Genomic DNA, 13,868 nt, shown 5'->3' with positions numbered 1-13,868 from the left:
TTGGACCCCTTCCTTACATCGTGTACAAAAATAAACTCTAGATGGATTAAACACTTAAATATAAAACCCAAAACCATAAAAAAAAAAAAACCAGAAGAAAATCCAGGCAATAGCATTCAGGACATAGGCATAGGCAATGACTTCATGATGAAAACACCAAGAGCAATTGCAGCAAAAGCCAAAATTGACAAATGTGATCTAATTAACCTAAACAGCTTCTGCACAGCAAAAGAAACTATCATCAGAGGGAACAGGCAACTTACAGAACGGTAGGAAATTTTTGCAATCTCACCATTTCACAAAGATCTAATATCCAGAATCTTAAAGGGAGTTAAACAAATTTAAAAGAGGAAAACACCTCCACCTCATCAATAAGTGGGTGAAGGATATGAACAGACACCTCTCAAAAGAAGACATTTATGCAGCCAAAAAACATATGAAAAAAAGCTTATCATCACTGGTCATTAGAGAAATGCAAATAGAAACCACAATGAGATACCATCTCACGACAGTCAGAATGGTAATTATTAAAAAGTTAGGAGGCCGGGCGCGGTGGCTCACGCCTGTAATCCTAGCACTTTGGGAGGCCGAGGGGGGAGGATCACAAGGTCAGGAGATTGAGACTATCCTGGCTAACATGGTGAAACCCTGTCTCTACTAAAAATACAAAAAATTAGTCAAAAAAAAAATTTTTGGGAAAACAGATGCTGATGAAGCTGTGGAGAAATAGGAAAGCCTTTATACTGTTGGTAGGAGTGTAAATTAGTTCAACCATTGTGGAAGACTGTGAGAAGATTTCTCAAGGATGTGAAACCAGAAATATCATTTAGCCCAGCAATCCCATTACTGGGTATATATCCAAAGGATTATAAATCATTCTAGTATAGAGACACATGCACATTTATGTTTATTGCAGCACTATTTACAACAGCAAAGACTTGGAAACAACCCAAATGCTCATCAACGATAGACTGGATGAAGAAAATGTAGCACATATACACTATGGAATACTATGCAGTCATAAAAAAGAATAAGTTCATGTCCTTAACAGCGACATGGATGAAGCTGGAGCCATTATTCTTAACAAATTAACACAGGAACAGAAAACCAAACAACGCACGTTCTCACTCAAAATTGGGAGTTGAAAAATGAGAACCGTTGAACACAGGGAGGGGAACATTACAGATCGCTTCCTATTGGGTTGTGGGAATCAAGGGGAGGGAAATCATTATGACATATACCTAATGCATGCAGGGCTTAAAACCTAGATGATGGGTTGATAGGTGCAGCAAACCACCATGGCAGATGCATACCTATGTTAGAAACCTGCAGATTATGCACATGTATCCCAGAACTTAAAGTAAAATAAAAAAGTCTGTACACATATGTGTATAACTACTTTATTTATAAATGCCACGTTAAAAAAAAAAAACAGCAATGTCTTTCCACTTGTGAATAGTGAAACAAAGCATAGTACATCCATACAATGGAATACTACTCAGTAGTATAAAAAAGTCAGCAATGAACTATTGGTAGCTGGAAAATGTCAGGTGAATCTCGAGGACATTATGCTGAATAAGAAAACCCAAAGTCAAAAGATTAGATACCATATGATTCCATTTATGTAACACTTTTGAAATGATGAAATTACAGACATGAAGAATAGATCAGTGATTAGAGGGATTTGGGAAGAAGCACACTGTGTATGTGACAGTAGGAGGAGCCCAACGGAATTCTTCTGTCATGAAGAAACACTTCTATGTTCAATGTGATTGTGTTTATGAATCTATACCTGTGACAAAATATTTTGGAATGAAACATAGAGGAATATCTCACTCCAAAAATGAGTGCATGCAAACACTGGTCAAATTTGGTAAGATGGTGCTGTAGCTATTTGGTGAAATCTGATAAGATTTGCGGTGTAGATAATTAGATGGTATCAGTGTCAGTTTCCTGGTTTTGACAATACATTTATTTAACATGTAAGTATTGCTGTAGGTTGGGTGATGGGCATACAGGAACTCACTGTACTGCTTTCGTAACTTCTTCGTAGTCTACAATTAATTCATAGTAAAAACTTAAAAACCAACTGAAAGGCCTGTTCATTGTATGGACTTATCTCCATGGATATTGAAGTCACCAAGAATGAGGACATGGGGTATGCTGGAAGGAAGTTTGTAAACCAGGCACATAGGCTAGAAGATAAGGTAGTAAGCATTAACAGACACCTTCCACAAAATTAAGTGCATGTTAAATTTTTATCATATTCGTTTCCAATAACTCTTAAAATGAATACATACACTTTTACAGACACAACTTAAGGCTGAATCATGCATCTCTACTCTCAGCAATAATTGTACATGTCTTTGATAAGAAGGCAAGGGTGCCTGCACATCTAGAATGGAAATGACAATTTTCTTCAACTTCAGAATGTCTGAGGTTGATATGTATTATTCTCTCACATGTGTACCAAGATGTTAAAACAGGAGAATTAAACTAAATGTCAAGACACTATAGATATTATGTTACAAAGAGGTGCTAGGTGACACAGAATTTGAATAGGAATTTTTGGATATCCATATCAAGCTATGCCGAATTTAGGTTTGAATTTTTATGTGACAGTTACAATGTTGATTTAATTCACAGATTAACTATCTCCCTTACTCCCAATGTGGGCCTTTTGTAGGTAAAAATGCTGCTCCAGAGAAGGGGCTGCATTCATTGCTTCTCTCTTCTCCACTAACCCCCACATGTTTTTTTTGTGCGTGTGTTTTTTAATCCATATCTTCTGACCCTGGAGGTCTGGATATATCACTGTGAGGAGAGTAAGGAGAGCCGGGCATTGATTTTGATTTGTCCTGTTGGCCTGACCTGCCTGGCCCTTTCTGGGCTTATATTATTATAGAGCTTACTCCTATGGATATCACAAAACTAACAGTAAGCCCTATCACTTCAAGGCCAGAAAAGATAATGCTCATTATTCAGAGCACTCCAGCCTTGTGATTCTATTTAAGAGGGATCTTGCCATTCCAAATACATGAGGTGGCACAAGGAATAAAACTCATATATGAATTATTCACCATTCCCTAAAAAACTCTAGGCTTTTATTAACAGTGCCACTGTGAATTATCTCTTCTCCCATTTCCATCTGTTGGATCCTATTTATCTCTCTTTGCCCAATACAAAAATCTACATGACTGGCAAAATTTGCAGAGGGTATAATTATAATAATAATGCTGGGTCAGTTGTAGTCATCAGTTAAAATTCTACCTATGACACGAAGCCTTCCATGATCCACTCACTTCTACATACACACTCAGGAATGAGATCTGCTCTGTGTCTGCTCTCCTTGCTTGTGTTTGCATCCTGCAAAGCTCCAGAATAATTGGACCAATATGATGGGCATGAGCATTGAGATTTCTTCTTCTATACTCTGCTGTAACTGCTAGATAACAGCAAACAAATGTCATCTATATCTGTAGCCAGCATTGATGCATTGACAATAATGGGGCCTGATTGATACCATACCGTCTTACAGAAGAAGCATCTCGGCAGACTTTTCAGACTCTAGGTCACTGCCGCATTGGTGAGAAGAACATACGCTTACTGTGATTACAGTCACTGTGTAGAGACGTAAATTTCTCAGGCTGTCAGGATCATAACAGTAGTTATATTCTGTCCTCAGGCTGTCAGGATCATAATAGTAGTTATCTTCAGTTTATGGTTATGGTAAAATCACACCTTACCCACATATTCTGAAAAGAGATATATAAGCACAAATGCACAAATGAAACAGTTTCAGCCTGGGGCAATCCCATAACCTCACTTCTGCTTGATTTGCCTGGAATGAGCATGTGATCCATGCTGGCCATGCAGTCAGCTTGAGAATCCCAAATTCCTGAAACCAGGTCCAGTGTTCTTCCCATTCTGGCACTTGCATATCCTGCTTCCCTACACATCTTAGGATTTCTAGATATTAGTTGGGTTTGCCTGAAGGCAAGGGCTTCTTTTGCTAGAACACAGGGTAATGGTAGTAGGTAGTTCTGCAATGTCTGTGGCCTAAGCAACTGTAGGGTCTCTTGAAAATCTTTTCAGGAATTGTGCATTGGTGTGATGTTGGACTATCGTCTGAGGGTTGTTGTAAGATTCAGCCTATTAGTTTTGTGATGTCATCAGTTATAAAATCGTTGCTAAGATTGTTGCCTTCCATGAGTATCCACCTGGTGAACATTCTCTAATTTATTAAAATCATGTTGTTCTGCTTCAGCTGGGTGCTTGGGGGTGGCATTCCTCTTCAGGATGGCAGCCAGATAACTTGGAATTTTTAGATACCCTCTCCTCTGAGCACCTTTGAGCCACAAACACAATACTTGGATAGCATGTGTCACACTGGGAGGCAGTCTTTCCTGCACTAGTGTCCTTCCTTCACAGGCTGTGCACTCTGTGAATGTGGGTGTGTTTACTTTGACTCCCAAGTATCAAGATGCAAGCTAGAGAATAGATGATGCTCAGTGTGTATTTATACAATAAACAGTAGAAAAAGTGAGAGATATTGGTATGAAAAGCCCACTTAATGATATATTCAGGAATGCAAGTGCCTAGATTAATTGAAAATGACTGTTAATCAGTATTTACAAAAACGATACATTTGTAATACGAACATTTCAATTTTATCAGAATTCATTCACTATAATAGAGCTAGACTGTGAACATTTGTTTGTGTAGGGTTCAGCAAATAGAATTCTACTCTGTCTGGCTGAAAATATATCTGTCAATCATTGTCTATGATTTGCGGTTTAGATTAGTTTATTTGTAGATCTTAGCATCAGATACATAGCATTCTGTCCTAGCAAATCGTTCTATATTTCTCATTTTTGCTTAATTTTGTAGAGTTGGAAGACTTACATCTACTAAACTAACAATAATTTGGAACGTGCTTTTATTTTCCATTTGAGTGTTCACATTAGTTTTTATGGAAACTGCAGTTCTTCTTTCATACTATTTTTTCATTGATCTGTGCTGTATTTTGATAAATTAGGTAATTATACAGAGAAGTTTAATTGGCAAAGCAGGACAAGAAACAGATCCAATTGGTTCTTGTGATTGTGATGACTCAGTGTCCTTGAGCCCAGGTGTACTAGAGCATCAGTGAATGGCCACAAAGGCTCAGCATTTTCTCGGCATCAATCAATATATTTTCTTCGAGAAGTGGAAAGGATTGGTTATAGACATAGAATGTATTAGTCAGAGACTTATTTAAAAGCTGTTGCTTTTATGTAGAATTAGCACAGTGCCTGATGAATTAGAATTCAATGTTTGTTGAATTCATGCCTAAAATATAGTTATGAGTGGAAGCTTCCCAAAAAGTGCCAAGAGAGACTTTCATGTATTTTCTCACTTTCTGGAGAACACTCCTGGATGCCCTGCATGCTCCTCCTTGATATGAAACCAAGAGGAAATGATATCATTGACCTTGGAAAGAAGGCAGATCATGAGCAGACTCCCACATCCCCTCCATTCTTCTTCCCAGAGGCAGTGAGCAGACCTTCAACGAAAGGGAACAGCTGTTCTCAGAATGACCAACTGCAGAGGACACTCTATTAAGTGGGAGGTGCCTATACGAGTTCCAGTGAGACCTGGTGACTGAGCCAGCCTTTGCAAGATGTTGGATGAACCTGTGATTTTCAGGCGGGAGCTACTTGAGAGAAATATTTACCAAGCATCTTCTAAATTGCACACCTAGTCTGTTGCATTAGAAATTCGAAGACACAATCCTTGCTTTAAAAGACCTCAGAGTACGGTTGAAGAGAAAGAAGTGAGGACAGATAATTCAAGTACACTGTTGTAAGTGGTGTAGTTGAGTAACGCTGAGGTCAAGTGAGTTCAGATTGGGCTTCAGGGACAGAATCTAAGCTTTCATAAAGCTGAAGTTTTCCTCTGTCAAAAGAAAAAGAATTTCACTAACATCAAAATAAGCAGGTTTCCAAGTTAGAAACAAAATTATTTGATTCAACTGCTAGGTGAAAATTCTCTACAGAATTCCCCATGATAGACAACATCTTTAGCCAAAATTGTACAATTGATATCACAGACTCCCTGAGTGGACTCTCCCAATAACCTCGATCTGAACTAAAGACATCACATCAAAGCTCTTGACATGGAGCATTGGCTGCAAACACTGGCTTCCTGCTTCCTCGACCTGTAGGAAACCCTCACCTACAGCCAAGTCCTCCTACAGCATTTGGAAATTAGGGTGAACAGATGGGATTCAGCATCAGCAGAGTGCTGGGGCTGGAAGAGCAATGGATCTGGACTGAGGGGACCTGAATTCAAAATTGTGAATAGTGTGAGAAGAGCCACCAATAAATTTTGTTGGACAAATTGAAAACTATATACCTATTTATTACTTTCATAGCTACTTTGTACTGCCTCCTGCATACTCAAATTGCACTTGTCAGCTCCCTTCAGTGAGGGCCAATCTGAGGGGCAGCCTGACTGTCTGTGAGCAGCACACAGTCCACTGTGATGTCACATCTTCTCTTGGTGGTCTCTTCTGTCTGCTTGAGTTATCTGTGGAAGGGATAACCACTGGTGGAGCATAGTCCTGAATTTTGTACTGATCCCATTTCCATAATTAACTGTTTTTAATTGTGTTAAAATTTACATAACATACACTTTCTAACTATAATGATTTAAAGTGTACAATTCAGTGTCATTAAGTACATTCAAAATAAGTTGTAACTGTTACCACTCTCCGTTTTAACAACTTTGCATTATTCCACACCGAACGTCTGTGCTCGTTCAATAATGGCTACACATTCTCTCCATCATCCAGCACCAGGATCCTCCTAATTTGTTTTCTGTGTTCAAGAATTTCCTAGTTTTGATACCTCATAAAATTTGAACGTACAATATTGTTCTTTGGTCTGGCTTATTTCCCTTAGCACAATGTTTCCAGGTTCATCTATGTCACAGCATGTATTAGAATTCTATACCAACTGTAAGTTATTATCCAGATACTATAATTGACATTAGCATGGAAAGGTCAGTTGTTTTCCGTGTTGCTTCTTATGTTAACAGCCATAAAACTAACTGAAAGTTACACCCAGAACAATTTGTACAAAACCTGGAAGAATGAATAATTCTACAGGTGAAAGTATCTGTAAGTGAAGAATAAATGGTTTTCCAGATAATTTCCACTTTGAAACCAATATTGAAGTTTTCAGTGGCCTAAATGGAACTGGTGGGGCATATTTATTAGCTCCTCACTGGTCTCTTAGTCCAGGAAGAGCTAAATTAGAACTTACCAGTTCTCAAAGTCTCAAAGGGAAGGGGCCATGGTAGTCTTTACTAGAAACCAAGGTCAATGTGTCACCATGCTGTGGACAATTACAGCAGAGGACTTTTCATAAAACCAATTTTCTAGACTGTTTTTTATGAAGAGAGAGTTTGTCTCTAAGTACATTATTTTGCTCTATATCTGAAAATACAATGGACATAGAGATAGCAGAACTCATTTTTTTAGAATTGAGCTTCCAACTGTCATAATGCCTCCAGTCATAGAAGGGAACATGATTTTCAGGGGAATATAGTCTGAGACATTAATAAGGAATCTTCCCTTTCGATATAATCAGGTAGGAAACAAGTATAAAGTAGAGTTTTAAGGTTTTGGACAGGAACTACTTTCAATACCAGGTAATTGCAGAAAAAGTGTTCAGCAAGAAAGATTCAATGCAAGATAACAGGAAAAATATATTGGCAATATCAAGGAGAATCTAAACATTGTATTATCAGACTAATGCTTCCTATGGTTGAAAACTGCAACTGTCAGATTAGATAAAAATCAATTTGAAGACCTTGAGGAACCACTGAGACATTCCTGAGGTGCAACGCTAAGAAAAACACATATAATTGTCAAGGGTGGCAGAGTAGTGTTGGTCTCAAAGTCCCGTCTGACTGACAGGGCAGAGGCTCTTCCTCACTGCCCGAATCTGCTTACCAACAGCTCCAGTGTTTCCTCAGGAAGCCGCCCTCCACCTTCATCCACCTCAGGCATGTCCTGCAGAGCCCTCTGGAGAACCAGCTTCAGGTTCTGCCTATTGTGACGCTGCCTAAAGCAGCCCATGGAGAAGTAAATGATGGGGTTGGCACTACTGTTAAGAGAAGAAAGTAAAATGGAAACTAGATGAACGTGACAATATATAAGACTCCCAAATCCATGTGGTTCTATAAAAATAGGAAAAACTGAATACCGAAGGGCAGGCCGCAGAGGAGGAAGACCAGCACTGTGAGCAGGATGGTCATGTACAGCCTGGTCAGCGGCATCTTCCGGGATCCACAGAGGATCCTGACCAGCAGGACCAGGCTGGACCCGTAGAGAACCACACATAAAAAATCAGCCACGCAACTGTGATGAAATCTGATGTTTGACACCAAACAGAATCAGCATCACTAAGCAGGAAGCCACAGAACATCCTCTCCAGGATGCTCCATGGCAGGAACAGGGCCCAGAGCAGGACACACACGACCACTGATAGGTGTGTGGTGCAGCGGCAGCGGTACCAGATGGGCCACAGGACGGACAGGCAACTGTACAGAATATTTGTGTAGGGTATAGGTCTGAGCTGAACTGCTCAGCAATAGAGCAGAGGAAAGAGTAAGTGAGGGTGAGGTCTGAGTGCAGCTGAAGGACATAACTGAAGTGTGGGAATATGTATGGGGGACTACTAAGTGTTCTGCTGGGTATACACAATGTAAACCTGTTTCATTCTCTCTTTCAGGAGATCTTTGGTTCATTACTTTTACATGTACTGGGACACCAAAAATTCATGTGATTCACTTTATTGTAATATTTGCTGTATTACAGTGATAGAAGAAGACTTGCAACATCATCAATGTATGCCTATTGTGGTAAAGGTTGTATATCAAAGTAGTGTATAAAACAGGCACTATTCAATGAATGGGATTAGGACAACTGAGTTGCCGTGAGAAATAAAATAAAGGTGAAACATACTTTATATATGATTTGAAGATAAATCCAAATATACTACTTATTTAGGATGCAAACATCTGTATGTCCATGAGGTGAAACAGGAGGGTGTAGGTCTTGGAGTGTAAGAGAGCTATTCATGCAGATTTCAACTGGAGAATGAAGATTGGGTCTAATCTGAATAGTAGCAGCTGATTGAGAGTTTTTAAGATATTGTCTCTTTTCATTATCTGAAGAGCTTAGGAGGTAAGAATGAGTGTTATTCCCATATGGCTAAGAATGCATTGGAACACAAAAAGAGTGAATTATTCGTTCTGGGACTTATATAGTATGAATTTGAGCCCAACAGGGCTGACTAGGGCTGGTCCAGTCTTTGACCAGCCCTTTACAGCACCACTCTGTGTCGATTATACATGTTAGACGGGATAAAGGAGAGGAGGGATTCTCAAGTTAAATCCAAGTTGGCAGTCAAAATTATGGGTTAAAAAAAAAATAACCTAAACAAATTTCAGATAGAGAAGGAGAAGCAAATCAAATAGGGAACAATATAGAGGAGAGTGAAAGGCATTTAGGAACAAATTCAGGAGTTCCTTTTTGCCTATCAGAGGCCACCTTTGCTCTGGAATCCCAAGAATGCACATGGGCAGGAACTCTTCAGGTAGAAAGAAGACACACCCTCCTCTGGGAGGTACAGAGGAGCATCAGGAGTGAGTGCATCCATCATGAGCTCTCTTAGAGAGACAAGCTGCCACCACCCTGATTGACGTGAAAAGGAAATGGGAGGAAAAGGAGAACCTCTGTTATCCACACTCTTGTTATCCACACTCAGGGCACTAAACACTTTGTCCATCTGTATTTATGGTATGATATGTTTGTCTTCCTTATGAAGCTCGAAGCTCCATAAGGCGTAAGTCATGCCTATCTTTTTCACTGTGGTATCACCAACATTTAGCATGTGTTCCTTAAAGACTATCTATGGTATTATCCTCGTATAACATAAGATGAAGCCATGGCCTAGAGTATTAAAGTGTTTTCTTTTCTTTTCTTTTTTTTTTTTTTTGAGATGGAGTCTTGCTCTGTCGCCCAGGCTGAAGTGCAGTGGCCGGATCTCGGCTCACTACAAGCTCCGCCTCCTGGGTTTACGCCATTCTCCTGCCTCAGCCTCCCGAGTAGCTGGGACTACAGGCGCCCGCCACCTCGCCCGGCTAGTTTTTTGTACTTTTTAGTAGAGACGGGGTTTCACCGGGTTAGCCAGGATGGTCTGGATCTCCTGACCTCGTGATCCGCCCGTCTCGGCCTCCCAAAGTGCTGGGATTACAGGCTTGAGCCACCGCGCCCGGCCTAAAGTATTTTCTTGTGATCACAACATGAAGAGCAGGTCCAGTACCCACCCCTGGTCCCTGGAGCCCTGTATGAGACTTCTGTACTGTTCTCTGCCCCATCATTTATTCTTTCTGAGGAGTTCCTGAAAAATCTTGATGTGAGCACAGAATCAGAGACAGTGAGGGGCTGAAGAGACTGCTAGGTTGCTAGCAAAATATTGATTTTCCTCTTTGGTCACCTAATAATTCTGCGAGTCTAAAGGCAGCACAAGGACCCACATTCCAGTTTTCCTTGATGCTGGGTGCCATTGTATAACCAGGTGCTGTTGAATGAAAGGTGCACAAAAGTGAGGTAAGCAAGTCCTGGCTCATAGAATCAATCAAAAGAGCAAAGTTCCTCCTTTCCTCCACCCTTTTCTATCACGCTGGAATGCTAATGTGGCTGTGAACCATGTAGGATCACAAGGATGAGGGCACCTCCCTGGGGACTGGGGAGCTGCAGTTTTGGAATTCTGATGTATGATGCCTTGGAGTTTTCAGCTCAGATCTCACAGACAGTCATCTCTGGGTGTTCACTGATGCTTGCTTCTGGAACCCCAGAACACACCGAAATATGCAGATACTCAATTTCCTTATATAAAAAGATGCAATATTTGTACACACCTTATGCTCTTTCTCCCAGATACATTAAATCATTTCTAAGTTATTTAGAATAACTGAAAAAATACAATTGCTATGTAAATTCTTGTTTTACTATACTTTTTTTGGAAGTAATGACAAGGAAAAACAAGTTTGTACCTGTTCAGTACATGCATACCTCTGCCACAACCTTATTTTAAAAATAGTTTCCACCTGTCGTTTGCTGAATCTGCAGATTCAGAACCTAGACACCCAGAGGCATGATTGTACCTTCTTGTTTAAGATATTTCTACTTCATTCTTTATTAGAGCCACCAAACTTATATTCCAAACCCAAAAAAAAGTTCTCTCTTTTTTAAATTACATTTTATTTTCTATGCATTTTTGATGAATGCAACCATTTCTGCATAGAAGTGACAGCAGAGAAAGACATGCCAAACATTAAAGTAGTCCTATAGAACTAAAATGAGAAAGAAATCAATCACCTTTAGACAGAGAATGCCCAGTAATTAGGATGATATAAGATGGTGAGAGGGATCGTCTCATTTGCTATGAGGTTTTGCTTTCCATTCTTTTCTGTCCCATTTGACATCCCAACAGAGTGGCTTTTATGTCCCACATCACTGGGATTCATTTTAATTCTAGCTTCTGGTGGAATTGTGACACTGGGACACACCAGCAGGAGACTGGAGGACGGCAGGAGAGCAACTTCGGATTTCCACCTCCTGGCTCTCTGCCTGTGTATGAGTTCATTCTCACATTGCTATAATGAAATACCGAGACTGGCAAGTTTATGAAGAAAACAGGTTTAATTGGCTCATCGCTCTATAGGCTATACAGGAAGCATAGCAGCTTCTGCTTCTGGGGAGGCCTCAGGAAGCTTCCAATCATGGTGAAAGTCCAAGGAAGAGAGAGGCATCTCACACGGTGAGAGCAAGAGCAATACAGAGAGAGGGAGGCGCTACACACTTTTAAACAACTAGATTTCATGAGAATTCACTCACTATCACTACAGCAATACCAAAGGGGGATGGTGTTTATACCATTCATGTGAAACCGTCCCCACAATCTAATCACCTCCCACCAGGCCCTCCCTCCAATACTGGGAACTACAATCAACATGAGATTTAGAAGGGGACACAGATCCAAATCTTATCAGGCTGTGTGGCTTTGTGTTGGCCGTGCAAGGCTTCTCCACCTGCCTGCTGGTGCTCTCCCACCCCTATGGCTACAGCTATGGCCATGGCGACAATGGTAACTGCTCCTTCCCTGTCCCTTTCAGCCTAGGGGAGGACTTAGTGCTCCCCTATGCATTGCTGCTTAGGGTTCTGACCCATGCATTGTCTCTTTCCCTTAACTTTGCACATCTTTGTAAATACTTCCCTTATGAAACACTCCTCAATCATTTCAGTTGGGACTGTCTGTTTCTTCCTTGAACCTTTCCAGACAGGCAAGGAAGAAAAATTTAGAAAAGTAAGCAAAACAACAAAACCTGCTTCTACAGCAGTTCAACTCTATGAAGCAATGCCTACATGTCCCCTTGCTCCTTAAATGAATGTGAGAGGCAGAATTCTCTCCATGAGGACAGATTCAGTGATTGAAATAAAGGAGGTGATATGGGGAGATAAATCAGAAGCGGGGATCCCAGTTGAAGCTCAACACAGTCTGAGTTGGCAGCACTGTTTCCAGAAGGAAACTTCATGTCTCCTGTCTTTTCTTGAAACAAGCTCATGATCCCCTGCCTGTAGCACCTAGGTGGAAACACAGAAACGATCTTATAGGAAAAACCATAACTGACTATGGAAGAAGACTGTTCTTGGTACTTACCCTTATCTTTTTCTCTTTTGTCCAGTGGTGAAGACTTCCCTTGTGCTAAAGGTGGAGGGCCTTTCTGGGATTCAGTGACTTCAGAAGACCCTTCTGTGTTGCTTAATTCAGGAGATGCCTACAAGAGCTGGACTCAAAACTGGTGGTCAATCCAGGCTTATGAAGATGCTGGACAGACTTGTTATTTCCTGTATGAGGACTATGGACAAATCAGCGGCCAGAGGTATTGGAGACACAAACCCTACCTGAGATGATTCTTGGCCTCTGTCCCATATCCAATATATATAAGCCTCTCCCATCACATTCCATCTTGTTCAACTTCCTTGATAAAAACAGTGGCAAGGTTTGAGAGAACTGACTTCCGTTTTAAGGGAAGTTCTACTGTGTATAAAATGCTATCAAATAGCATTGCATGCTACATTAAAATCTTTCATAAAAGGATGAGTCAATCGATGTGGCAAACTTCACTGTTGGCTTGTTTTAAGATATTGGTACACCCAGTCTTACCTTCAGCAGCCACCTCAGCAGTCATCAATATCAAGCAAGACCCTCCAGCAGCAAAACATTTGGCTAATAAAGGTTCTGATAATGGTTACGATTTCCTAGTAAAAAAGTATTTTTTAAGTAATGCATGTAGATTGCTTTAGACATAATGCCATTGCGCACTCAATAGACTACAATACAGTGTAAGTATAATTTTTACATGTACCAGGACACCAAAAATTCATGTGATTCACTTTATTGTAATATTTGCTGTATTACAGTGATGGATGAAGACTTGCAATATCGTCAATGTATGCCTATTATGATAAAGGTTGTATATCAAAGTAGTGTGTAAATCAGGCACTATTCAATGAATGGGATTAGAACAACTGAGTTACTGTGAGAAAAAAAATAAAGTTGAAACATACTTTATATATGATTTGAGAATAAATCCAAATACACTACTTAAAATTTTATAACGAAAATGGAATTACCTAGAGGAGCCATAGCCAAATAGTTTTTAAATCAAAGTGGAAAAAGACTTTCAGTTATAGGATACAATTCAGAAGACATAAAATAAAATATTAGAAAAGACAAAAAGAATGCCGG

At 40.1% G+C, this 13,868-nt stretch overlaps 1 protein-coding gene across 1 annotated transcript in view; it reads right to left on the bottom strand.

The window, feature by feature from the left end:
- Positions 1-13,644, bottom strand: part of LOC105537647 (mas-related G-protein coupled receptor member X1) — a 32,165-nt gene extending 18,521 nt beyond the window's left edge. Inside the window, exon 1 of the mRNA XM_011977293.1 lies at positions 12,777-13,644. The gene's annotated coding sequence lies outside the window, so the exon portion shown is untranslated. The remainder of the gene's footprint in view (positions 1-12,776) is intronic.
- Positions 13,645-13,868: the final 224 nt, after the last annotated feature.

Source organism: Mandrillus leucophaeus, unplaced genomic scaffold (assembly GCF_000951045.1).
Source record: "Mandrillus leucophaeus isolate KB7577 unplaced genomic scaffold, Mleu.le_1.0 Scaffold1025, whole genome shotgun sequence".
Lineage (NCBI taxonomy): Eukaryota > Metazoa > Chordata > Mammalia > Primates > Cercopithecidae > Mandrillus > Mandrillus leucophaeus.
This window is presented reverse-complemented; position numbering and strand designations above follow the sequence as displayed.